Genomic DNA, 27,434 nt, shown 5'->3' on the forward strand with positions numbered 1-27,434 from the left:
GAATATTGCTGCTATCAATACATTTCTGTATCCAATTTCTCACCAATCTCTCTAGTACCTTCACCACAACTCCAGATATAGTGACTGACCTATAATTTGGAGTCACAGCCTTATCACCACCTTTATGCACTGGAATAATTTTACCTTCTTTCCACTCCCTTCAATCTGTGCTGTTATAAGACTCTCATTAAACAGGCATGGAGTCCTATTTACTCCCAATTCCCTGGTACATTTCCTTAAATATGCATGGTGATATATCATCAAATCCTATTGCCTTATTGACATCAAGGTTATTTATTTCCTGAAATATCTCCTGCTCATTCACAATGAAGCCATCGTCTCCTATGTCCTCTACACTTAAGCTGTTCATGATTCCACCCTGATGAGGATGAAACACCCATATATATTGATCACTGAATACCTCAACAAAGTCTTCTGCACTGTTACCATTCTACCATTTACATCAATAAACATCATCTTACTATAATCATTCTTCATTCTACTTGCCATATATCTAAAACTGGTCTAGAATTTTTCTTCACATGATTTGTCAATTTCTGCTCACACTGCACTTTTGTTTTCCTTACTAAATGCTAGGTTACTGGTTAAAAAAATTGGAATTGACAGCGGTAAAATCACTAAAATTAAATCCAGACATCGCAATTACTAGAGCCGATAAAGGCAGTGCCACAGTTATTCTAAATCAAACTACTTATTTGGAAGAAATGAATCTAATAGTCTTGGACAACAGCACATATCAACTAGTTAACTATGACCCTACCAATCGAATAAAAAATAAAACAGAGAAGCTACTTAAATCAGTCACCACAAGGCCCGAAGATGCTGTTAAAAAATTAATTCTGCATTACGCTCTTTTCCCAAAAATTTCCAGTCTACCAAAGATTCATAAACAAAACACACTACTCTGGCCAATAGTTGAAGGTAGGGACAGCCCCAATTATTACCTAGCCAAGAAACTAGCATCAACACTCAAGGAGTTGGTAGGCCATTCCCCCTCCTATATTAAAAACACACAACACTTTGTAAACAAAATCAAAGCCATCACACTGGAAAAAGATGATTTATTAGTCAGTTTTGATGTCTCTTCTCTCTTCACAAATGTCCAATCAATGACACAATCCTTCTTATACAGTTAATTCTCTCTCTCTCTCTCTCTCTCTCCTGATATCACTGCGCTGTTTGAGCATGTACTACATTCTGGCTATTTTGTGTGGCAAAACACTTTCTACCTACAAAAAGAAGGCACAGCAATGAGCTCACCATTATCCCCCCCCGCCATTGCTAAACTTTTACATGGAACATTTTGAGCAACGTGCTCTAGATTCCTCTCCTTTAAAACCCAAAGTCTGGCTCAGATATGTTGCCAAAGTTTTCGCTATCTGGTCCCATGTCTGCAAGACACTGACATCTTCCTCAGCCACCTAAACAGACAAAACAAATGCATATAATTAACAATTGAGATTGAAAAGCAGAACACACTTCGGTTTCTAGATACACTTGTCACATGTCTTCCTTCTGGCAGTCTTTCCTTCGCTGTATGTACCGGAAATCGATACATACTGGCCAATATATATACAAAAACATCTACCACCCAACACAAAAACTAGGGGTCATTAATACATTTAAAAACAGGGCTTTGACGATTTGCTCCAATGAACAAGCACTTAAAGATGAATTAAAAGTTATCAACAATATCTTCCTAAAAAAATGGTTACAGTCAAAATCTATTAACAAAATTCTGTACAAGACCTCACTTAAAAACAAAAATAAACAAGACTACAATAAAACTGTAACCATTCCATACATTAAAGGGATATCAGACAAAATAAACAGAATACTACAAAAATACAACCTTTAAAAATTGCACATGTAATTTGCCCTATATAGGGGAAACAGGATGCACAATTCCTATCAGAAAATAAAGGAACATAAACGACACATTAAATATGATAACTATGGTCAAGCTGGTCTTTCTGATCATGCCCTGAACACTTTACATAGAATTAACTGGAAAAGCCTGTTCTTTACATCATACCCAGTGGCGGCTCATGGCTTGAAATCGTGTGTGTGTGGGGGGGTGCAGCAACTTTCGAAATATACCTACACACTGTAAGTACAGTGTATATGTGTTTGGATAAAATAACAACATTATGGTAAATATTTTAAAAAAAAATTAAACATGACAAATTATTGTTTATTATCGATAAAATTATACAGTTTGGTGTAATTCAAAATTACTTAAAAATAAAATATATTCTTTTTGTTTCATGAAAATACAGTTTAGTATAATTCATATTATACTAATTATACAGTTTAGCATAATTAACTGTATAAATTATACAGTTTAGTATAATTCAAAATTATTTAAAAATAAAATCCATTCCTTTAATTGTAATTAAAGGAATGGATTTACAATTTTTGGACATTAAAATTAAATCCTTTAATTGTAATGTCCAAATATGTAAAGAGACGAGGTAAACACAATAAGCACTCTGAACACTCTATTACTGTTGCAAATAAACAACAGTGGAACTGTGCAATGGAGTGCCGCATTACACTAATAGCTCGCATCTCACTATAACGTGCATATGCTTGCATGTGTAGCAATATAACACTGTGGTAAACACAGTGCTGCTAGCGTCCTTCGCCCTCCTAAGTGCCACAAGATGGATTTTTTTTTTTTATACAAATTAAGAGAATTGTATAGGATTGTTGATGATAAAATTAAATATTACAAGCAAATATAAATAAATTAATAAATACATTAATGTATCGAGAAAAATTGGGGATGCTGCAGTTCTGCAGTGCCTATGCACGAGGCGCCCCTGATCATACCAAAACATGGTATGAATATAAATTTAAGGAGGCCTGTGAGATTCTTATTAATGATCCTAAACTTAACAATAATGATGGTCTAAATTTCCCAAGCATATGGAAGGCACATACGAGGGTGGTCTGGAAAGTTCTCGGCCTAACAATGAAAAAACGAATTTATAATTTCAAAATTAATTTCATTTTTCAACATAATCTTCCTTAAAACTAATATTTATTCTAGCGATGCTCCAGCGCCAATATCCTGTCCCTCTAGTGGTGCTAGTAAGATCAGCTGCAATCACCTCTTTATTTAAAGACAAATGCTGACCAGTGAAGAAGAGTTTTAGTTTTGGGAAGAGAAAGAAGTTAGCGGGAGCCAAATCTGGGGAATAGGATGGATGTTCCAACAATTCATAGTGCAGATCACTTAATTTTTCCATTGTCAAAACACCTTTGTGGGCAGGTGCATTGTCCTGTTTATGGAATTTTTTTCACTTAGCTATGCTACTAATTATATATTGGGTTTTATCCTTTATCCAAGTGTTAGCAAACAAAATTTGTGCATGAAGCACTTTCAGGACTGGGACAACTCGTGGTAAAGGTGGTATAAGTTCTCATCACTTGCCTTAGTATCTCCCATAATGCAAAGCACATCTCCTTGCAGACATGTATAATGCAATTCATTAAGGGAAGGGCCACTACTCAGACTGGTTACCCTGTATTAAGTGTATGGTTACCTCTCCAAAAACTCATGAAATCACCCAACAATGAGCGACCCGAAGGATCAAAACTCGGCGTAGTTGCCCTCAGTAACAGGCTCACCCTGTCACCGAGAAGAACTCTCAGGTTCTACCCAGTAGCAGGCTCACCCCACCACTGAGTAGAACCGCTCATATTTCATCTGAGGGATAACAGCAACAGCCGTGCTTCAATTAACTTCATGGGCTACAGCATTGCCATCCATTACCCCTCTACCTGGGTAACAGCAACAGCCGAGTCTCAATTAGAACTTCATTGGCTACAGCATTCCCATCCATCACCCAAGCTTCCAACTGGTTTCAACCCTTAGGGGAGCTGTTTAAGTAAAGACCTCTAAAAATTAGGCAGTCCCCCAGACCATTCCATATGAGTGACCGAAGGACTGTCCAACTTGGTGATGGTTCCACTCAGTGACAGGCTCACCCCACCACCAAGCAGAGCCATAATCTCAGTAGTGGCCCCATGCAGAAACAGGCAAAAACCTAACCCCGAGCAGGGCCTCTCACATCTCAGAGAAAGCAACCACTTCTGCACAAAAACACATCAGTGGGGAAAGATCCCGAGATGGTGACAATAAGGCGGAAGTAATGGAGAAGTCATATTTAACTATATGAATTGCCAAAGGATGTCACACTAATCATTACTTGCCGTATCATCTCCAATAATGCAAAGCACATCTCCTTGCAGACATGAAAAATCCTATGCATGCCCTTCCCTTAATGCATAGCATTATACATTAGACATTATGCATGTCTGAAAGGAAATGTGCTTTGCATTATGGGGGATACTAAGGCAAGTGATGAGAACTTATACCACCTTTACCACGAGTTGCCCAAGTCCTGAAAGTACTTCAGGCGCAAACTTTGTTTGCTAACACCTGGATAAAGGATAAAACCCAATATATAATTAGTAGCATAGCCAAGTGAAAAAACTTCCATAAAATTATCTCTAATCCAGAGAATTTTAATAATACGGTGTCATTCCCTTTGGCAACTTGTATAGGTAAATATGACTTCTCCATTACTTCCACCTCAGTATCACCACCTCTGGGTCTGGCTCCCACTGATGTGCTTTTGCATAAAAGTTGTCCCTTTCCTTGAGGTATGAGAGGCTCTGCTTGGGGTAGGTTTTACCTATCTCGGAGTGGGGGCCACCACTGAGGTTATGGCTCTGTCTGGTGGTGGGGTGAGCTTGCCACTGGGTAGAGCCAATGCTGACAAGTTCTTCTCGGCGATAGGGTGAGCCTGTCACAGAGTGGAACAACACCGAGTTGGACAGTCCTTCAGTCACTCACAGGGAGTGGTCTGGGGGACCGCCTAATTTTTAGCGAGGTCTTTACTTAAACAGCACCTCAATAAAGGTTGAAACTGGTTGGAGAGCATGGGTGATGGATGGCAATGCTGTAGCCAATGAAGTTCTAACTGAGGCTCGGCTGTTGCTGTTACCCAGGTAGAGGGGTAATGGATGGCAATGCTGTAGCCCATGAAGTTAACTGAAGCATGGCTATTGCTGTTACCCCTCAGATGAAACATGAGTGGTTCTGCTCGGTGGTGGGATGAGCCTGCCACTGGGTAGAGCCTAACACTGAGAGTTCTTCTCAGTGATAGTGTGAGCCTGTTACTGAGGGGAACAATGCTGAGCTTTTATCCTTTGGGTCGCTCATTATTGGGTGATCCAGGGGATCTCATGAGTTTTTGGAGATGTAACCCTGGTAGCTGGTCTGGGTAGTGGCCCTTCGCTTAATGCATAGCATTATACATGTCTGCAAGGAGATAAGCATTGCATTATGGGAGATACTAAGGCAAATCATGAGAACTTATACCACCTTTACCACGAGTTGCCCCAGTCCTGAAAGTACTTCAGGTGCAAACTTTGTTTGCTAATGCCTGGATAAAGGATAAACGCAATATATAATTAGTGCATTGTCCTGATAAAAGATGATTTTTTTTTCTTCTGTAAACCGATCTATTCTCACGAATTTTTTCATCTAGTCTGATTAAAAGATCGGAATAATATTCCCCGGTTATTGTTTTACCCTTTTGAAGATAATTAATAAACAAAATGCCTTTAGCATCCCAAAACACCGATGCCATGACCTTTCCTGCTGATGGAACTGACTTTGTCTTCTTTGGTGCTGAACAACCAGCTTCTCTCCACTGTTTTGACTGCTGAAAGTTCATATTTCACTTGGTTAGAATATAATAAATTTAGTTTAATTCTTTATCCAAGTGTGAGCAAACAAAGTTTGCGCCTGAAAGTATCTTCAGGACTGGGGTAAGGTGGTGCAACCCCAGGACGGCTCCTTGCAAAGGTGGAGCAAGCTACCAACACTCCTATCTCAGTATCTCCCATAATGTAAAACACATCTCCTTGTGGATATGTCTAATGTTATGCATTAAGGGAAGGGCCACTACCTAGACTAGTTTCGAACTTTACTGAGGTCTCTTCAGTGGGTGAAGTTTTTTCAGGGAAGGGAAGGGAAGTTTCGACCTTTATTGAGGTCTCTTCAGTGGGAGCCAGGTCAATGGCCTGGCTCCCACTGAAGAGACCTCAATAAAGGTCGAAACTAGTCTGGGTTGTGGCCCTTCCCTTAATGCATAACATTAGACATATCTACAAGGAGATGTGTTTTGCATTATGGGAGATACTGAGATAGGAGTGTTGGTAGCTTGCTCCACCTTTGCAAGGAGTCGTCCTGGTGTTGCACCACCTTACCCCAATCCTGAAGATACTTTCATGCGCAAACTTTGTTTGCTCACACTTGGATAAAGGATTAAACTAAATTTATTATGTTTCGACTGCTGTTTGGATTCCGGTATGTAATGATGAATCCAAGTCTCATCCATGGTAATAAATCGATGCACAAAATCAGTTTTATTCTTGTTGAAATGCTCCAAGCACTTTTCAGAGATTTTTATGCAAGTGCGTTTTTGATCTGCTGTGAGCAAGCGTGGCACCCATCTTGCGCAAAGCTTTTTCATTTGCAATTCTTCATGCAAAATATATCCTACACGTTCTTTTGAAATGCCTATAGTCTCAACCATTTCATGCACTCTGACTCGCCGGTCATCCAATACATATTGGGCACTTGATCAATGATTTCTGGTGTTGTTACAGTTTTTGGACGTCCTTCACGCGGATCATCTTCAACTGGTACAGGCACGTTTAAACTCAAAAATGAGAAGAGTGCCCATAAACATTTATGAAATTCGAATGAATTTCTTTCGGCATTAAACCTTCTTTTACAAAGAATTTTATAAATGCACAATACTCAATTTTATCCATTTCAAGGGATACAGATAACACTTTTGCTTCAGACAGCTGTATAAAACAAACTACTTGATAGAATGACTTGCAATTTCACATAGATGCTTATGACAGATGTACCAACTTAGAAAAAAAAAATCTTACCAATATCATTGCCATCTATGGTCGAAGCCGAGAACTTGGTGGACCACCCCCGTATTCTACCCACTTAACCTTTCTTCCTAAGAGTTAATTTTAAATAGAACCATATTTAATTCAGGATCCTAAATCTAATATAACAACTGTCGTGTTAAATTAGGACATAATTTTTACTGTAACAAAACTATTTTGTAATTAAAATGAAAAGCCAAACGGCTAGTTTTCTGGCAACTTAATAGATATTATAGATATTAAAGGGATAAAAATAACAACATAGGATTTTTATCCCTTTAATATCTATAATATCTATTAAGTTGCCAGAAAACTAGCCATTTGGGTTTTCATTTTAATTACAAAATATAAGCACACCTTTATGGCATTCGTATAGTGAAGGTATGTAAGTTCTTTTCACTAAGCTTTGATATCTTCCAGGTCTACCTACTCACTGATGAGACCTCAAAAAAGGTTGAAACCGGTCTGGGTAGTGACCTCTCCTCATAATGTAATGACAGTATTACATCTCCTAGGAGCTGTGTTTTACATTATGTGAGAATATCAAGAATAGTGAGGGGATCTTGCTCCACCTTTGCTTCGAATTGCCTTCGCCGATAGTTTTTCGGCATTGAAACTCATAGATTGTAGTTCTCGATCTTGAGTTTCACTTACTGGCTATATAACAACATAGGATTTTTATCCCTTTAATATCTATAGTAACAAAACTATCTATATGAAAGAATGTTTCTCTGATGTTGTCTTAAATAGAATATAGCTTTGATGTAGTTAATTCATTTTATTTCATTTCTTTATTTAATTTTATTCTATTTTCACTAGAGGTCTGGCCAGTAGAATAACTATTGATCAAATCATTGTCTCTTCAGCATACTATGTGAAATGTGATTTAGCTCGTCTCTGTATATATATATATATATATATATATATATATGTATGTAAATAAATTTTTTTACCTTGGGTATAATGTATATTAGGGTTACAAAGTAATTTTATAAACTTAGTTATTTTACTACTAATCCCAAGTAAGCAAACAGTTAAGTTTGCGCCTGAGACGTAGTTCAAGTCTAAAGGTGGTGCAACACCAGGGCAACTCATTGTAAAGGTGGGTAAAGATCTGATCACTATTCTTAGTATTTTCCATAATGTAAAGCACATCTCACTGAGAAATGTATACTGCAATACATTATGGGTGGGGTCACTACCCAGACAGGTTTCAACCTTTTTTTGAGGTCTCCTCAGTGAGTAGCTAGACTCTAAATACCAAGGTTTTAGTAATACAGAGCCTTATCAACTTTACCTCTACAAGTTGCAACAAGGTATTTTTATTTTGAATAATATCTGGAGGAGATATAGATGTAATTAAGTTTTTTTACCTTGGGTATAATGTATATTAGGGTTACCAAGTAATTTTATAAACTTGGTTATTTTACTCCTAATCCCAAGTAAGCAACTTCTACAGGTAAAGTTGATAAGGCTTTGTATTACTAAAACCTTGGTATTTAGGGTCTAGCTACTCACTGAGGAGACCTCAAAAAAGGTTGAAACTGGTCTGGGTAGTGACCCCACCCATAATGTATTGCAGTATACCTCTTAGTGAGATGTGCTTTACATTATGGAAAATATTAAGAATAGTGATCAGAGCTTTACCCACCTTTACAATGAGTTGCCCTGGTGTTGCACCACCTTTAGACTTGAACTACGTTACAGGCGCAAACTTAACTGTTTGCTTATTAGGGATTAGGAGTAAAATAACCAAGTTTATAAAATTACTTGGTAACCCTAATATATACATATATATATATATATATATATATATATATATATATATGGTAAAGATACCAAGCTATTTTAAACCTGGTTTTACTCCTTTTCCCAAGTAAGCAAACAGACAAACAAGTCGAGCTTGCGCCTTAATTACTAAAATTACTAAAATTAATTACTAAAATCTTGGTATTTCTAGCCTGGTTCCCACTGATGAGACCTCAATAAAGGTCGAAACCTGTTGGGGGCTATTATGAGTTCGCTCTCTTAAGGTTTTTGCCTTAAGGGAGCAATTTAAGTGTCCGGGGAAAGTGTTTTCCGGCACAGCCCAGTGAGGGGCTTTGTCGGTGAATGCTTTTCTTCTGAATATGAGCGGTTCTGCTCGGTGGTGGTGGTGGTGGTGGTGGTGGGTGGAAGGCCATCACTGAGTGGAGCCAACACCGAGATGGACGATCTTTTGCCCACAATGGGTGGGCAAAAGACCGTCCATCGGCTTAGGAATCGTCCAAATTTTTAGAGACGGCTTTACTTATTCATAAGGTCGAAACCGGTCTGGGTAGTGGCCCCTTGCCTTTAATACAAAGCATCATACATCTCCTTCAGGAGATGTGCTTTGCATTAAGGGTAAATATTAAGATTAGTGATTAGAGCTTTTTCTACTTTTACCATGAGTTGCCTTGGTCTTGCACTACGTGCAGGGTCAGCTAGACTTGCAGGCAAAAATTTGACTTGTTTGTCTGTTTGCTTACTTGGGAAATGGAGTAAAACCATGTTTAAAATAGCTTGGTATCTTTAACATTTATTATACCCAAGGTAAAATACTTTCTACATATATATAGAAACCAGAGCAACTGCTCTGTCGGGCCATGTCCTGCTTTCAATAAACACGAACAACGAAAGCCACCAACATGAAATAAATTGAACATCAACTTCAAACCTACACATCTGCCATGATGAAATGGAGCACCGCATTGTCGAGTCAAAAGAAATCACCTTGGACCCTTTTCATTTGAATAATAATCTTAGCTATAATTTGCCTGACTCTTTCAACTCTACTATCAGATACTGGAGATCGCGTGGTTCCACACACGCACAGGTGTACAACAATAGAACTTTAACTCGGACTGTAGTTCAAGCTGATAATAACTGTAATTTACAGTCGAATATTATGGCTTTATAATTGTATAGCTTTAGAGTGTGTCAATGTTAATTTCAGTGTCTTTTAATGTCTTTCTATGTTCTTATCGCCTGATGAAGTCATTCTTGACGAAACATGTTGCGTTTTTTCAAATAAATGTCATTGTGTTATAATTCTCGGGTTTTAAGTCAGTTAATTTAGAAAAATGAATATATATATATATATATATATATATACTCCATATGATGACTTTAATATGAAGGGTGAAGCGTCAGAAAATTAAAATAGTTATTTATAACACAGTTGTGTAAAATGAATGAAATGATCAGATCTAAATCTCTGAATCATTGTGTGCTCTCCTTTACATACTGCCTGAGATAGCTGTATCTCAAGAACTCAAGAAATTCATTTTCCTCATTTCCAAATGCTTTCTTCATTCCATCTATACCACCATTATTAAAATTGCCCATAATAATCACTGTTCTTTTGTTCCCTAACCCAAGTTGTTTATACATTTCTTCATCACCACTCTCCACATTCTCTAACCTATAGAAACATGTAATTAAATGTCATCCTATCTACCTCCACCTAACACCATACTGCCACCTCATAACTATTGCAACTATATTCCTCTTTCACATCCACCTAATGTGGAAATAATTCCCCTACTATCATCAGCAGCACTCCCCTCTCCCTTCTTGTCCTTTCTATCCTCGCAAAAAATATTGTATCTTTCCATTTCTATTCCCATTAGGATATCATCCTGACTCAACCATGTTTCACTTATTCCAATGATTTTGGGAAGAATAAGCTCAATCTGTGAAACCATTGCATCTCCCTTATTCCTGACACTTCTGGCATTTGTAAACAATCACAGCAGTTCATTTTTAGGTCTATAAGCAGTCCTATCCAAGCCACTTATTGGTTGAGATTTCCCCACTCCACCTGCCCTTACCATTAGGATATCATCTTGACTCAACCATGTTTCACTTATTCCAATGATTTTGGGAAGAATAAGCTCAATCTGTGAAACCATTGCATCTCCCTTATTCCTGACACTTCTGGAATTTGTAAACAAACACAGCAGTTCATTTTTAGGTCTATAAGCAGTCCTATCCAAGCCACTTATTGGTTGAGATTTCCCCACTCCACCTGCCCTTACCCAATTACCTTTATTACTGCTTATCACATATATTAGCTCTGTCTCAGTTTCCCCATTCATATTGCAATATACTTCATTTCCATACTCACATTCACTGCTAATTTCAACACCATCTACGCTGCCCCTGTTTCCTTGCATTCTTGTTTTCTCTTCATCTCTCACACTACAACTGTTTCCACTGCCAAGTACTTCTATCTCTTCAATACGACTTTCCTGATCTTTCACTACATCTCTTACTTCTGATCTTTTGTTTTCATCACACACTGTATGTCCATCAAGCAATACTTTCTCCAGTGCACTCACTCCAAAGACATTCAACTGCAATCCATCATGCCTGTATAATTTCACCCTTCCCTTCAACAAATGCCATATATCCACAAACTGTACACCCTTCTCCTCACACAGCTCTACTAGCATGCCATTCATGATTCTGGTTTTCCATCTCAACTCATCATTGTCATACATTGCAGATGAAAAAGAGATTCTGGAAGACATATAAACAGAGGTGGAGACAGTTGCATGAGTAATATAAGACTCAGGCTAAAGTGACTAGTATTCTAAAGAGAGAAATATTATAACATGAGAGGAGACTGGCACTGCAATGCAAGGAGAATCCCATGGAGTTTTCTGACTATGCAGTGAGTGGGAGGAAAAAAGATACCGGATGGATTACCTTGCTGAATGCATATAAGAATGAGGTGACTGATGTAGATGACATAGCTGAGCAATTTAATTATCAGTTTATAAGAGTGTTCCACTGCTACAGCAGGCTTTATTCCTAGAAAGATAATGAATGGTGAAGTGTAAGAAGTGAATGACAAGGACACATTCTGAATATTGAGTATGCTAAATGTAAATAAGGCAGGAAAGCTAAATGGAATTTCATCATGTATTTTAAGTTAATGTGTTATGAAATTGACTGTGCCATTAACTTGGCTGTAATGAAAGTCTTGCGAAGGGACAGATTCCTGGAGATTGGAAAGAGTGTAAGATAGTGCCATTGCATAAGGGTAGGGGTAGAATTGAGATATCAAAGTATAAGGCAGTGTTTATTTCTTCTATAGTTGTTAAGATTTTGGAGAAACTGATAAGAACTTGTATGCAGATAAGGGCAATATTATTTATATAAGCCAGCATGGATTTGTTTAAAGGGTAATCTCGTTACCTTTTACAATAGAGTAGGCAAGATCAGTAGGTGAGGGTAAGGCATACGCTGTCTTCTTTTTTTTTTCTTTTTTCGAAGACATTTAACAGGGTACCACATGACAAATTGGTTTTTAAGTTGCAACATATGGGTTTGGATATCAGGTTAGCGTAATGGCTTTGTGATTGGATTTCAGAAAGATATCAGAGAGTTGTATATGGGGAGGCAGTATCAGGGAGTAGGAGGCTTACAAATGGGGTTCCACAGAATTCAGTAGTGAGGGCCATTGCTGTTCAATCTTTATGTCAGTCGCAGGACTACAGGGAGATGTTCAGTTGTTTGCAGATGATGTGAATCTTGGGAGCTTTGTTAGTAATAGTGCTGATGTTTTGGCTCTTTAAGAGGATCTGAATAAGCTAGAAAGGTGAGCAAATCAATGGGAATATCAACTTAATGCAACTAATAAGGTTTAAAAATTGGGATGCTTCATACTCACTTGGTGGCGTTAATTGGAAGAAGTGTAGAAATCAAGGGATCTTTGGATGGTTGCAGACAGAAATTGGAAGTTCAGAGAACATATTGCAGTAGTTGTTAAGATAACTTAGAGAATTGCTGCAATACTAAGGACAGTGACCATAAGAGATAAAAAGGTGGTGGTTGTTCCATTGTATAAAGATTTGATAAGACCACATCTGGATTTCTGTGCTCAGATCTGGTCATCGAGATTTGAAGGGGATGAAGTAACCTTGGAGAGGGTGCAGAGATGGATAACAAAAATGATATGAGGACAGTACAATATTGATTATGACAATAGACTGAGAGCATACAGACTACAGAGTTTGGTGGATAGAAGACAAATGGGGGATATGATTGAGACATTTAAGCTGCTGAAGAGTTATTATCATATTAACACATTTTTCATATGGTAGGATGAGGGAAATGAGCAAGGACAGGGAATCATCCCTGGAAGTTAGAAATGGAAATGGAAATGGTGAGTAAAGGGGTAAGAAGTAAGTTTCTTGCATGGAGAGGGTAGGAGCATAATGCATTATCTTAGAGGTTAGTGAAAGTGCAAACAGTGGATGATTTTAAGGAGGTGGTATGATAGACTTTGTATTGACTGGTGTTGACCTCCCTTCATAAGTCTTATTATTCCATGGAGGTCAAGGAAATAATAATAAATGCATATGAATCATAAGTGAAACAAACTATTCCCAATAGAGAATATTTTATCACATTTCCTAGTTTTCTTCTGTGGCAACCAGAAATGAAGAATTATTATGATGAACTCAAAATAAATAAATAAATAAAATAATAATAAAAGCATTTCTTTTACAGACAAAATGAACATGTAACAGTTCTACAGCAGACACAAGACATTTTGTTTCCATTGTGGATCAGCATTTATAATCCACGATTCATCATATGTGACTCTGGAAAAAAACATATTCTGCAAGCAAACTTACCAAGACAGTGGTTTCTGTTTCTTGCTGAGATCATAAATAAACCATATCGTAAATGTATGTATTTGTGTGTGCGTGTGTGTTTTGCAATTTCCTTCTAATAGTAACCCTACCAGGAGGTAATTTATTCCTACATGCTCCATTGCATACAATGCATATATTATATGTAGCTAACAAGTACTGATTGACATTTTATTATTTTTATTATTATTATTATTATTATTATTATTATTTAGGCCTCCATGGAGTCAAAAGATTCATCGTCGGAGGTCCTTCCTAAGAAACACAAAGTCTATCATACCACTCATTAAACTCATTCACTGTTCTCGCTCTCACCACTCCATCAGTCAATGCATTCCATGGTTCAACCACACTCCATGCAAAGAAACCACTCCTCACCCTCTTGCTCACAGTTTCCTTTCGTAACTTCCAGGGATGGCCTCTTGTCACCACTCCTTCCCGCTGTTCAACCAAGCGAAAGAACTCCCCATTGTCAACCCTACAACCACCTCTCAACAGTTTAAAAGTCTCAATCATATCACCTCTCCTTCTTCTATCCACCAAACTCTGCAGTGCACAATCCCTCAGTCGATCCTCATAGCTATCATTGTACAGTCCTGAAACCATCTTTGTTATCCGTCTTTGTACCCTTTCCAAAGTTAATTTATCACCATCAAATCCTGGGAACCAAATCTGAGAACAATAGTCCAGGTGTGGTCTGATCAGGGTCTTATACAATGGAATAATAACTTTTATCTCTGCAGGTCAGTATCCTTCTCATTATTGTAGCAATCCTCTGTGTTACCTTCACCACCTTTGCAATATGTCCCCTAAATTTAAGGTTTCTATCAATCATCAACCTCAGATCTCTTGTCTTCCCTACTTCCTCCAGTATAACACCTCCCATAGAGTATGCAGTGTCTTATCGATGTTTCCCAAACCTCAAGACCTTACATTTTGCTGCATTAAACCGAAACTCCACCATTCATTTGCCTTCTATCTAGCTTACTCAAATCCTCTTGCAGGGCTGCCGCATCTGCACTATTAATAATAATCCTTCCCAGCTTCGCATCATCTGCAAATAACTGAATATCCCCTTGCAATCCACTGACAATGTCATTGATATAAAGGTTAAACAATATAGGTCCCAGGACTGACACTGTGGGACCCACTTGTAAACCTCTGCATTCTTGACACTGCCCCACCATACACAACACTCTGATACCTATCTTACAGCCAATCCTGAATCCTGGTGACCAATCTGACATCCAGACCCACGTGCTGTAACTTAAATATAAGCTTATCATGTGGCACCCTGTCAAATGCCTTCGCTGTCTAAGAAAATGGCAATATACGTCTTTCCCTCATCTAATGCTCTTGCAACTTTATCATAAAAGACTAGCATATTGCTAAAACAAGAGCGCCCATTCACAAATCCATGTTGATTCTCACAGATAACATTACCCTCATCTGCCCAATGCTGTATACGGTCCTTCACTACTTTCTCCAAGATCCTACTAACTACTGATGACACACAAACTGGACTATAATTAGACACTTCCAGTCTGCTACCGCCCTTATGCAATGGCACAATCTCACCTTCCTTCCATTCCATAGGCACCTTTCCTGCAGCCAGACTTTCATTGAAAAGCTAGGTCAAAGGCACTGTCAGTTCCCTAGCACATTCTCTCAAAACTCGTGGTGAAATACCATCCAGTCCCAAAGCTTTACTGACATCCAGAGTACTGAGTATTTGAAACACACTCTCCTTCTGTACCTCTCAACCTCGAACTTGCCCTATCCCTCTAGCATTAAAACTGAATCCTCCAAGATAAAATACCCCAATAAGGTGTTCGTTGAACAATTCCACTATGTCCTCTGCATCAGTCACTCTATTCCCATTTTTATCCCACAATATCATTCTTCCACAGTCATTTCTCCTCCTCCTGGCCACATATCTAAAAAATTCCCTAGGATTTTCTTTGGATCTTAGGGTCAATCTCCTCTCATATTCCAGTTTCATCTTCCTTACCATACTAGTCACTCTTCTGGCCTGTGTCTTATACTCTTCATGCATCTTTTCTTCACCTGTCTCCTTATATCTCTTCCTTAGCCTCTTTTTCGCATGCAATTCCTGTTTAATATTGTTTTTCATCCACTTTACTCCAAATTGCATCCTCTTCTTCACTCGTGGTATACAACTTACCATTGTTATTAACAAATATTCTTTCATAATTTCCCATGCACTAATGATATCCCGGCCTTCCAATTCCTCCTGCCATGAAACTTCCCCAAGTTGACGTCTTAGACTATTATAATCACCTGTCTTATAATTCCACATACGTTCCATTCTCTTTGATACTCCTGCATGTCTATTCATTTTCCAAGTCAAAACCATATGATCACTCTCTCCAACTGGTGGGAGAGATGTCATCTCAGTTATTATCAACTCTTCTGATGCTATAACCAAATCCAAAACTCTTGAACCTCTTGTTCCCTCTATTACATGTTGCCTAAGACATTTGTCCCTCAAGAATTCTAGAAATTCCATTTCCTTATTGCTACATGCATCTTCCTCTGCCCAGTTTATACTACTGTAGTTAAAATCTACCATAACAATCATTATTCTTGCACTTGCCAAACTGAACCGTCTAAACATTTCCTAGTCTCCACCCTTTGTGCTCCTGGGTCTGTAGCAACACCCCACTAAATATCCTGTCTTGCCCACCTCTATCTCACACCATATGCTTTCAATATCATTAATGTCACTGCCTTCCAAAGTCTCCACTCTTAGAGGTTATAGGTTGTCACTTATCATACGCAGTACTCCACCACCATGCTTTCCCTTCCTATGCTGCTGAAAAGTGCTGTAATAACAGGAATATAATAACTATTCCTGTTATTATATCCTCTTCTGTCAACCACGTTTCAGTGATCCCAATAATTTTTGGCCAGGCTGATGCTATCAGCACCACCAATTCCTCTCCCTTATTGCTGATACTCCTGGCATTAGTATAAAGCATATAAATGCCATTGTTTCTATACCCAGCATTATCCCCTCTAGACTCCACTGGGCTCAGTGTTACCTGATGTCGTCCCCCTTCTCCCAAGTAACCATTCCCACAAGAGGCCACCCCTGCTACCATCCTCCATGGGACACACTGACTTGTTCAGAACAGCAATCTCTCCAGATGCCTACGTCCTTCCTCATTCAAACGTAAGCAGTCTCTCGCATACAATTCCTCTCTGTCCTCAAACACACTCCAAGCATCCACATATTTCAGTCCTCTCTTGTCACACATTTTAGCTATTGTGTCATTCAATATTACTGCTCTTCTGCTCAGTTCGTCATTATCATACCTAGGCAACACACACACACACACACTATCTTTCCTCTGTGTCTTCTTTCGTACCACCTCAAGAAAGAATCTCATATCTTTCACTGCCCTATTTACACCACCACTCAAGTCATTTGTTCCTACCATCACAATCATCTCATCCATCTTTTCACCTCTCTCAACTGCCAAACCCACACTTTCTATCGTTCCTCCTGGCAAACATTCCTCACGCATCCTATCTTGAACACCACGGATCATTGAGTTACATTATACCTTTTACAATTCCCTCTCTCCTATTGTTTCCATTTTCTCCTCTTCTTTCATTCCCAGACCTCTCTCTCATTCCCTCTCTGCTACCGTTTTCATTCTCTTCTCTTCTAGCACTCCCATACCTCTCTCTCCTACTGTTTCCATTCTCTCCTCTTCTAGTACTCCCATAACTCTCTCTCATTCCCTCTCTCCTACTGTTTCCATTCTCTCCATTTCCATTTCCACATCCAATTCCATTCTCTCCTCTCCTATCATTCCCAAAACTCTCTCTCTTTCTCTCTCCCTACTCTGATTTGCCTTGCATTTATCGCTTCCATTCTCATCTTTCATACTTTCTCCCAAGACATTCCACCTCCTCTTTTAGCTCCTCTATCTCCCTCTGAAGGTCAGTCACTCTTAATCGAAATTCACTGTCCGAAACAAAACCATCTCCTAAACTTTCACAGTCACTCACGTCTTCTACACTATCAACTATTATTTTCTCATTCATATTTTTTTCTTCATTCTCTTCTATCACACTACTCGTCTTCCAGTATTCATTTTCCATTCCTGGAGCAACAAGGTCATTATTGAGATATCTATTGCATTTATTTCCTCCCACTGCCTGCACTTTATGCACACACGCATCCCCCTTCTTTCACAAGCCAGATATCCAATTCCCGAGACATGCCGCAAGTACTGCATGCCACAAACTCCTTTATTATATTGCTTATAATAGAGTTCTTAAATGGCAGAGGACTTGATGACATGCCATTTGCGACTGCAGCTGAATCTGCCATTATTCGTTACTGCCGAGGAACTACTAGCGTAATCGTTAATTATTCAAAATAGTGTCAAAAATAAATGCTAAATAAGTATTAGGGAGTATAAATAAATAAGAAAAGTACAAACAATTACAAGCAAAACAAAACATTAAGTACACTAAATAAAATGAAATAAAACTAAATACAGTAATGAAAACTTAGCTTCGTCTTGTCTTCCACTGTTATGCATCTGACCCCATCTTCTCGGTATCCAAAATACATAATATAATGACAACTAACTTCAAAAAACAGCCACTTAAGTACGCTCATATTCCAGAGAAACAATTTAGCACTCAAAAACGTAGAAAAATGGACTATTCACCGATTAAAAATCACTTTCTTCAGCACAGCTCAAATTCACTGCCACATGCTATGGCGCCACTAGTGCCACTTATATTTATATTTTTGTATCAATATTCATATTTACATTTATTTTTTACATCTATATGTACATATTCCAACCTTTACATCCATATTTATATTTTTATATATGCATATATTTACACTACATAATTCATATAATATCATTAATTTATGTTAGATTGCAACAACTGGAAGTTGATCTTATTGGCAAATTTAATTAATTCTGAGTAATACTTTTTGATAAGTCTCTGTTTTGACACTGGCCACTTGTCTCCTGAAGTGATGACATGTTGTATTAGGAGTATCTGGATGGAGTCCAGTAGCTGACAGTCGTAAAGTATATGATTGACAGTCTGTTGAAGGTGCAAACAATGAATGCATGATAGGGATTCCAGGATATGGAATTTGTGTAGATAGTGTCTTAGTTTGCTATGGCCCATTAGTAGTGTGGTTAAATCTGGAGGGTTGGTGTGTTTTTTCAGCTGGAGTCTGCTTCTGATACTTGGCAAGAATTCTTTTGTTTTTGATCCATTTTTTGATGTTTTTCATTCTTCTTCCCACACGTTTAGGCTTCTTTCTTCTGCAACTGCTTTCACAGCAGATTTCAAGTACTTTTTTCTATTTACTACTTTAGCCAGCTGATCTGCTCTCTCTCTCACTCTCTCTCATTTCCTGCTAGTCCAGTATGCACATTAATCCAACAGAACTTGATTTCCCATCCCGCTAGAGTGAGATTCCAAACAGATTTCTTGTCTGTTCTATGAACACTATATGGTTGTTCTCATTTTTTAAATAATTATAATAGCAAAATTAACTCATAAAATATTATTTATTAGCATAATTTTTGCTGGAGTGTCATTTATGCGTCTATAGTGCTTCTACTGTCACTGTAAGTTGTTGATGTCTTTTGATGAGAGGTGTAGTTTGAGAAGTTTGAGTGTGTGTGTGTGACAATTTGATCTGATGATAATAATATGTCGAACACATATTGTTATCATCAGAAAACATATCGAACACCCTCCGATGCCACATTTTAAATAACAAACAATTCCCTTTGGCAATCCTCCATGCCAGTGTTACCCAAACATTCAGTACTCATATACTCCTTTTAAAATTTTAGTAACACAGGCATATCTCCCCTTCAGGCAGTTTGAAAGGAGTCACAATAATATTTCATTGAAGCCTGAATAATTATAAAGGTATTTATTTTTTACCATTTTCATTATAATAACAGTACAAACATGAAGCATTTTTTTAATCATTAAGTATACATTTGATTTATATGAATCCTATATACATACAGTAGAAACAAAAATTATGAAATTTAAATTTTCAAAATAAAAAAGTTTAATGAAGTGAATAAAATTTTAGTGAAAATTTTGCCAACTGTATGGATTGAACTGTTTGAGTTTATATTTTAATGCACACAGTTCAAATTATGCAGACAGAATATGATTGTGTCATCAATCAAATGCAGTCCTAACAGAAGACAATCGATACATGCCAAGAGATATATTTTGTTTAAAATTTCCTTAGATTCTTTAGTTATTGTAATATTAATTTTAGAATAGACCTGAAGTTATCTGCTACAATATCCAACAAAAATATAAAAGTTAAAAAGATAATCTAAAAAAATCCTTCACTGCATATCCCCTAAAGATCTCTTGCATACTCCTAGGGGTATATGTACCATACCATGGGAAACATTGTTCTATGCCACTTCAACAATCAATCACATATCTCAACACATATGTTCAAGTCAAATCCACCAAAAGCATGGTGATTGGATGTGTTTCATATTTACCAGATAGAGTACTCAGTACTAGATGCAGAAAAAGACCTCAAGTTGCTGAGTGAACTGTAATCTCTATAAGGTTTTGGAATAAGAAATGTATGTGACCTGTAGAGAAAGGAATAGGAAGAATAAAATCCCAGGCCTAATGGCAGAGTTCTGCCCTTAAATCATCTAGTTGTAGGGATTACTTATTTGGCATTTTTTATAAACTGTAATAACTATGGAAGTTGTAATGTCTATTGAACCTATCTTGGATGTGAAATAGAAGGGCATTAGTGCCGTGTAATTATTATAACTCCTGGAACATTAATTCCCTTCGGTTTCACATCCAAGATAGGTTCAACAGAAGTCATTTCTCCATGGAATTTTGTTAACAGTCATTTCAGGAATCTAAAGGAAATAACATCTTCTAAGTGCTATTTATTATTATTATTATTATTATTATTATCATTCAGACCTCCATAGAGTCAAAAGACTCTCGCAGGAGGTCCTTCCTAGGAAACACAAATTCTATCAAGACTCATCGTGGGAGGTCCCTTTTAGGAAACACAAAGTCTATCATACCACTCCTTAAACTCATTGACTGTTCTCGCTCTCACCACTCCATCAGGCAATGCATTCCATGATTCAACCACCCTCCATGCAAAGAAACCACTCCTCACCCTCTTGCTCACAGTTTCATTTCATTACTTCCAGGGATGGACTCTTGTCATCACTCCTACCCACTGTTCAACCAGGCGAAAGAACTCCCCAGTGTCAACCCTGTAACCACCTCTCAACAGTTTAAAACTCTCAATTATACCACCTCTCCTTCTTCTATCCACCAAACTCTGCAGTCCACATTCCCTCAGCCGATCCTCATAACTAACATTGTACAGTCCCGAAACCATCTTTGTTATCCACCTTTGTACCCTTTCCACCGTTAATTTATCCCCTTCAAATCCTGGGGACCAAATCTGTGAACAATAGTCTAAGTATGGTCTGATCAGAGTCTTATACAACAGAAAGATAACTCTTTTATCTCTGCTGGTCAGTGTCCTTCTCATTATTGCAGAAATCCTCGTTACCTTCACCACCTTTCCAATACATCCCCTAAATTTCAGGTTTCTATCAATCATCAACCCCAGGTCTCCTGTCTCCCCCTACTTCCTCCAGTATAGCTCCTCCAATAGAGTATGCAGCATCCCATTGATGTGTCCCAAACCTCAAGACCTTACATTTTGCTGAATTAAACCAACACCCACCAATCATTTGCCAATTTTTCTAGCTTATTCAAATCTTCTTGCAGGGCCCACATCTGCAGTATTACTAATAACCCTTCCCAGCTTCACATCAACTGCAAACAACTGAATATCCCCTTGCAAACCACTGACAATGTCAATGATATAAAGGTTAAACAATATAGGTCCCAGGACTGAGCACTGTAGGAACCCACGTGTAACCCTCTGCCTCCTTCAAACATCCCCACCATACACAACTCTCTGATACCTATCGGACAGCCATCCTGAATCCAGATCACCAACCTGACATCCAGACCCATGTGATGCAACTTAAATATCAGCTTATCACGGGGCACCCTGTCAAATGCCTTCGCTAAATCCAAGAAAATGGCACTATATTCCTTTCCATCATCTGCTGCTCTTGTAACTTTATTATAAAAGGCTAACATATTACTAAAACAACAGCACTCTTCACAAATCCATGTTGACTCTCACAGATAACATTATCCTATGATGTATACAGTCCCTCACCAATTTCTCCAAGATCTTAACAACTACTGATGACACACAAACTGGCCTACAATTAGACCCTTCCGGTCTGCTATCACACTTATGCAATGGCACTATCTTGCCTTCCTCCCATTCCCTGGGCACCTTTCCTGTAGCCAGACGTTCATTGAAAAGTCAGGTCAAAGGAGCTGTCAGTTCTTTAGCACATTCTCTCAAAACTCATGGTGAAATATCATCCAGTCCAACAGCTTTACTGACATCCAGAGTACTCAGCATCTGGAACACACTCTCCTCCTGCACCTCTAAACCTCGAACCTGCCCTATCCCTCAAGTATTAAAATTTACTCCTCCAGGATGAAATACTCCAATAAAGTGTTCATTGTACAATTCCACTATGTCCTCTGCATCACTTACTCTGTTCCCATTTTCATCCCACGATGTCATTCTTCCACAGTCATTTCTCCTCCTATTGGCCACATAGCTAAAAAATTCCCTAGGATTTTCTTTGGATCTTAATGCCAATCTCTACTCATATTCAAGTTTTGCCTTCCTTACCATACTAGTCACTCTTCTGGCCTGAGTCTTATATTCTTCATGTATCGGCTCTCCACCCCTCTCCTTATATCTCTTCCACAATCTCTCTTTCACCTGCAGTTCCTGTTTCATATTGTTTGTCATACATTTTACACCCAATTGTGTCCTCTTCTTCACTCGTGGAATACAGCTTACTATTGCTGCTAACAAATATTCCTTCACAATTTCCCAAGCACTAATGATATCCCATCCCTCAAATTCCTCCCTCCATGAAACTTCCTCAAGTTGATGTCTAAGACTATTATAATCACCTGTCTTATAATTTCACACACGTTCCCATATCTTTGTTGCTCCTGCATGTCTAATCATCTTCCAAGTCAAAACCACATGGTCACTCTCTCCAAATGGTGGGAGAGATGTCATCTCAGTTATTATCAACTCTTCTGATGCTATAACCAAATCCAAAACTCTTGAATCTCTTGTTCCCTCTATTACATGTTGCCTAAGACATTTGTCCCTCAAGAATTCTAGAAATTCCATTCCCTTATTACTACATCATCTTGCTCTCCCCAATTTATACTGCTGTAGTTAAAATCTTCCATAACAATCATTCTTCTTGCACTTGCCAAGCTCAACTGTCTAAATATCTAATGGATCCCACCCTCTGTGCTCCTTGGTCTGTAGCAACACCCTACTAAATATCCTGTTCTGCCCACCTCTACCTCACACCGTATGCTTTCAAAATCATTAATGTCACTGCCTTCCAAAGTCTCCACTCTTGGAGGTTATAGGTTGTCACTTATCATAAGTAGTACTCCATCACCATGCTTTCCCTTCCTATCCTGCCGAAAAATGCTCAACCCTGCTACTTCTATTCCTGTTATTATATCCTCTTCTGTCAACAACGTCTCAGTGATACCAATAATTTTTGGCCAGGCTGATGCTATCAGCGCCACCAATTCCTCTCCTTTATTGCGGATACTCCTGACATTGGTGTAAAGCATAAAAATGCCATTGTTTCTATACCCAGCATTATCCCCTCTAGACTCCACTGGGCTCAGCATTATCTAATGTCATCCCCCTTTTCCCAAGTAGCCATTCCCACAAGAGGCCACCCCTGCTACCATCCTCCCTGGGATGCACCGACTCATTCAGAACAGCAATCTCTCCAAATGCCTACGTCCTTCCTCATTCAAATGTAAGCAATCTCTCGCATACAATTCCTCTCTGTCCTCAAACGCACTCCAAGTAACCACGTATTGCAGTCCTCTCTTGTCACACATTCTAGCTATTATGTCATTCAATATTACTGCTGTTCTGCTCAGTTTGTCATTATCATACCTAGGCAACACACACACACACTATCTTTCCTCTCCGTGTCTTCTTTCATACCACCTCAAGAAAGAATTTCATATCTTTCGCTGCCCTATTTACACCACCACTCAAGTCATTTGTTCCTACCATCACAATCATCTCATCCACCCTTTCACCCCTCTTAACTGCCATAGTTCCAATAACTCTCTCTCATTCCCTCTCTTCCACTGCTTCTATTCTCTCCTCTTCTAACATTCCCATAACTCTCTCTCTCATTCCCTCTTTTCTGCTATTACTATTCTCAGGGGTGTAGTCCTAAAAGAAATAGTGCCAGGGCTCTACCTTGGAAACAAAAATCCAGAGCATGAAGTGCGGCATTTATTATTATTATCATTATATTAATTTTAATTACATTATATTATATTAATTATCATATATTTCAATTAATATTATATTATATAATATTATATATTAGATAATATTATAATAGCGGTAAGCTGCTATTTTTTGACCAAAAGCTAGAACTGCATTATGAGTGTTATTATTATAATTCTTATAATTTATTATAATGAATTTAAAAATTTTGATAGTTTTAAAAAAGTACCAGGGCATCCCCTGGTGTGCCCTGGCCTGACTACACCCCTGCCTATTCTCTCTTCTGTCATTCCCATAACTCTCTCTCATTCCCTCTCTTATACTGTTCCTATTCTCTCCTCTTCTACCAAGCGAAATTTACTGGTATTTTAAAATTCCTTTCTTCTACTTTTTCTTTTTCCTGGTTGTATCTGTCTGTCAAGGTTTTGGATAATGTCATTTTGGATAATGTCGCATTCTATACATTTGCATTATCTTGCTATGAGCCAGCTTTTCTCTTTATACAGATATTTTAACTTGATTGTTTTCAAGAAAGTATATGCTCCTTCACCCATTTAATCATGTTCTGATTTACAATAGCTTTGAATTTTGACCACACATCCTGGCTCCAGGCAACATTATCTATAAATGGAACAGAGGTCTACCGTTCAGCTGAAAAGTCAATGGGAAATCTGACAGAAGCTCGTCTGTGGGTCAGAAGTGATAAATTTTTTTGATGTAGTCAAATTAATGGAAAACTGGATTACAATCAGACATGCTGATATCAAAATGTTTGATTGAAATTACTCTGCTTATGAGAAAAGGGGAGATATAAATTTGTGAACAAGACAAGAAACAATGCTCTGAATTATGTAAGTAGAAGCCTGGAGATTAGGATTTGTGAATCTTCCAAACATCTACTAGCCAAGCATTATGAAGATGTACTTTTAATTATATCCTGTTTTTCCAATTATGGGGTTCACTATCTATTTCGCTTAATGTGGAATTTCCAATACTAGTTCCAGTCTTCAAATGCCATAATATAATGGGCACCATAAAGGTTATGGCTGCAATTTCTTGGAAAGATCAGAATCAAACTATTCTATTAGATGTTGCATATACACTTATAAACTTTATCATACATTTACTGTTTGCTATTGAGAATAATTCTTCTATTTCCCTTTTGACATTATGAAAAGAGATCCACAGAGTGGGGAAAAATAGCCCCTAATCCAGCAGTGGTAGGCCTTTCAAAGCTACAATACAACAGAAGCAGATATCTGTCTGTTAACATTTTATATAGCTGTGGAATCCTACACTTAAAGAGGTGATGCAGAGGGCAGATGGCATAACATGTGAAGTGCAGGCTGCTCTCTTACCTCTAGATTTTGGATGAATCTCATGAGAACGTCAATTTATGAAGGAGCAATTGTGTATTCTGTTTCTGATAATTTTTTTCCCAGCCTTTTGCAATTGCTTACAATTATTTCAATTTCATAGCTGCCATTTTTGATTTGGAAGCTTTTTTTTTCTTTCTTTTTTTTTATGCAAATAGCATTTGTGCTACAAGAACACATTAGCAGGCCTTATTATTATTTTTTTCTTTAACTGTGTCTATCTCTTTCTCTTTATCTGCATGTGATAGCTATTCCTCAAAGTCCTTGGTCAATGAACAATGCAAGTCTGAAGAGTCTTAATTTGATTATCCATAACCTTCTCCACACTTTTGGATTTTGTTCACTTTTTCAACCTTAGCTTTTAATTTCTTCTGTTTATCCTCATTTTTTAATTAATTCATCTTCCCTTTTTCAATGATATTTCTGGATGTCTGGATGCTAGGCTCTCTCTCAGATGTCTTACTTGGTTTTATATTTCCACTTCTCTGATTTGTTCTTCTTCTAGCAGAGTTCCCTTTGTTTGCATTTGGTATTCTATCTATTCACTTCTTACAATGAACTTCATTGCTATTAGTTTTAATTACTGATTGTCTTTCTGGGGTTGACAAGGAAGGATGCTCCTGGTTCCAGAACTTGCAGATACTTTCTGGTAAATACTGTAATACACTTTTTGTTATTTTACAAAGTACTGTGTTTAAAAGCACACCGTCTTTGCTAGACTGAAATGAAAAAACTGGGAACTGCCCTACAGTATTAACAGGATCTACTGGTGCTCCTGCTGTTTTAGCAAAGTTCTGGGGAAAGAGGTAGTAAAGTAATTTTCAGAACTTTTGTATTTCTGGTTGGGGTTGGTACATAATCTTGCAATATGTCCAATTTTTATACAAATATAACACTTGGCTCTGGAGAATCTCCTGTCATATGAGCTACAACAGACTCTTTCTCTACATCCTTGGATGGTTCGCCAAAACTTGAGTTGTAACAGTTATTGACAAATTTTGAAACAAGTACAGGCAAATTTATGTCCATTGTGAAGCTGATCTCACCAAAAAGCCAGTTTGAATAGTCACTTTAAAATGCTCAAAAAGGTAATCTCTGGATTACTATTACATTGATTCTCTCCATGTAATCCATTCAAAATCTCCCAATTTTTACTGTTCTCACATTGGCTTCATATGATTACACATATTATTGTGTTGCCTTGGAAAGTAAAACTGTAGTAGTGGTCTGTCTCTGGTTTCAGCATATTTAACTACAGAATTTCTGAAAGAAATCCTGTAGTACAGATATAAACTGCACTACCAACATTATTATAATATCAAATTATTATCATTTTTTTAAACACAAAACCATGGAGTCAAAAAACTCATTGCAGCGAGTACATACTGTTACACAAAAAGCAAATCAAACTGTACTATACACTCATTCAACATATCTGCATTCATTACACTTAGGAAATGCATTCCACTCGCCAGCCAAGTAACAACCCCTTACCAACTTTGGTACTATTATCTCAAAAACTAAAAACTATTAATGTATTTTATAAGCGAGGAATGAAAAACCTTTTAGTCATATGACTAAATACAGAAGTCCCATGATATATAAACAATTTGAATTAAACTCTCAACCATAAGCTAAGTTCCAACCATACTCTTCTCCTCCTTCTATTCATGAGGCTCTGCAAACTGAATTCCCTTAATCTCTCTTCATATCCTAAATTGCAAAGACCATATATCCATTTAATCAATTTTCTCTGGATGCTTTCTACTATATCTTCATCCCCCAATGAAACCAGGTGATCAAATCTGTGCACATAATTCACATGAGGCCTGATCAAGGCCTTATACACAATGGGAC

General features: G+C 37.8%; 1 protein-coding gene across 1 annotated transcript in view; it reads right to left on the reverse strand.

Annotated features, from left to right (window-relative positions):
* LOC150100631 (fibrillin-1-like) overlaps positions 1-27,434 on the reverse strand; it is a 1,594,375-nt gene that overhangs the window by 1,105,978 nt on the left and 460,963 nt on the right. The window lies entirely within an intron of this gene.

The sequence above is a fragment of the Typopeltis vanoorti genome, chromosome 12 (genome assembly GCF_054136105.1).
Source record: "Typopeltis vanoorti isolate ZY-2024b chromosome 12, IOZ_Tvanoo_1.0, whole genome shotgun sequence".
Taxonomy (NCBI): Eukaryota; Metazoa; Arthropoda; class Arachnida; order Uropygi; family Thelyphonidae; genus Typopeltis; species Typopeltis vanoorti.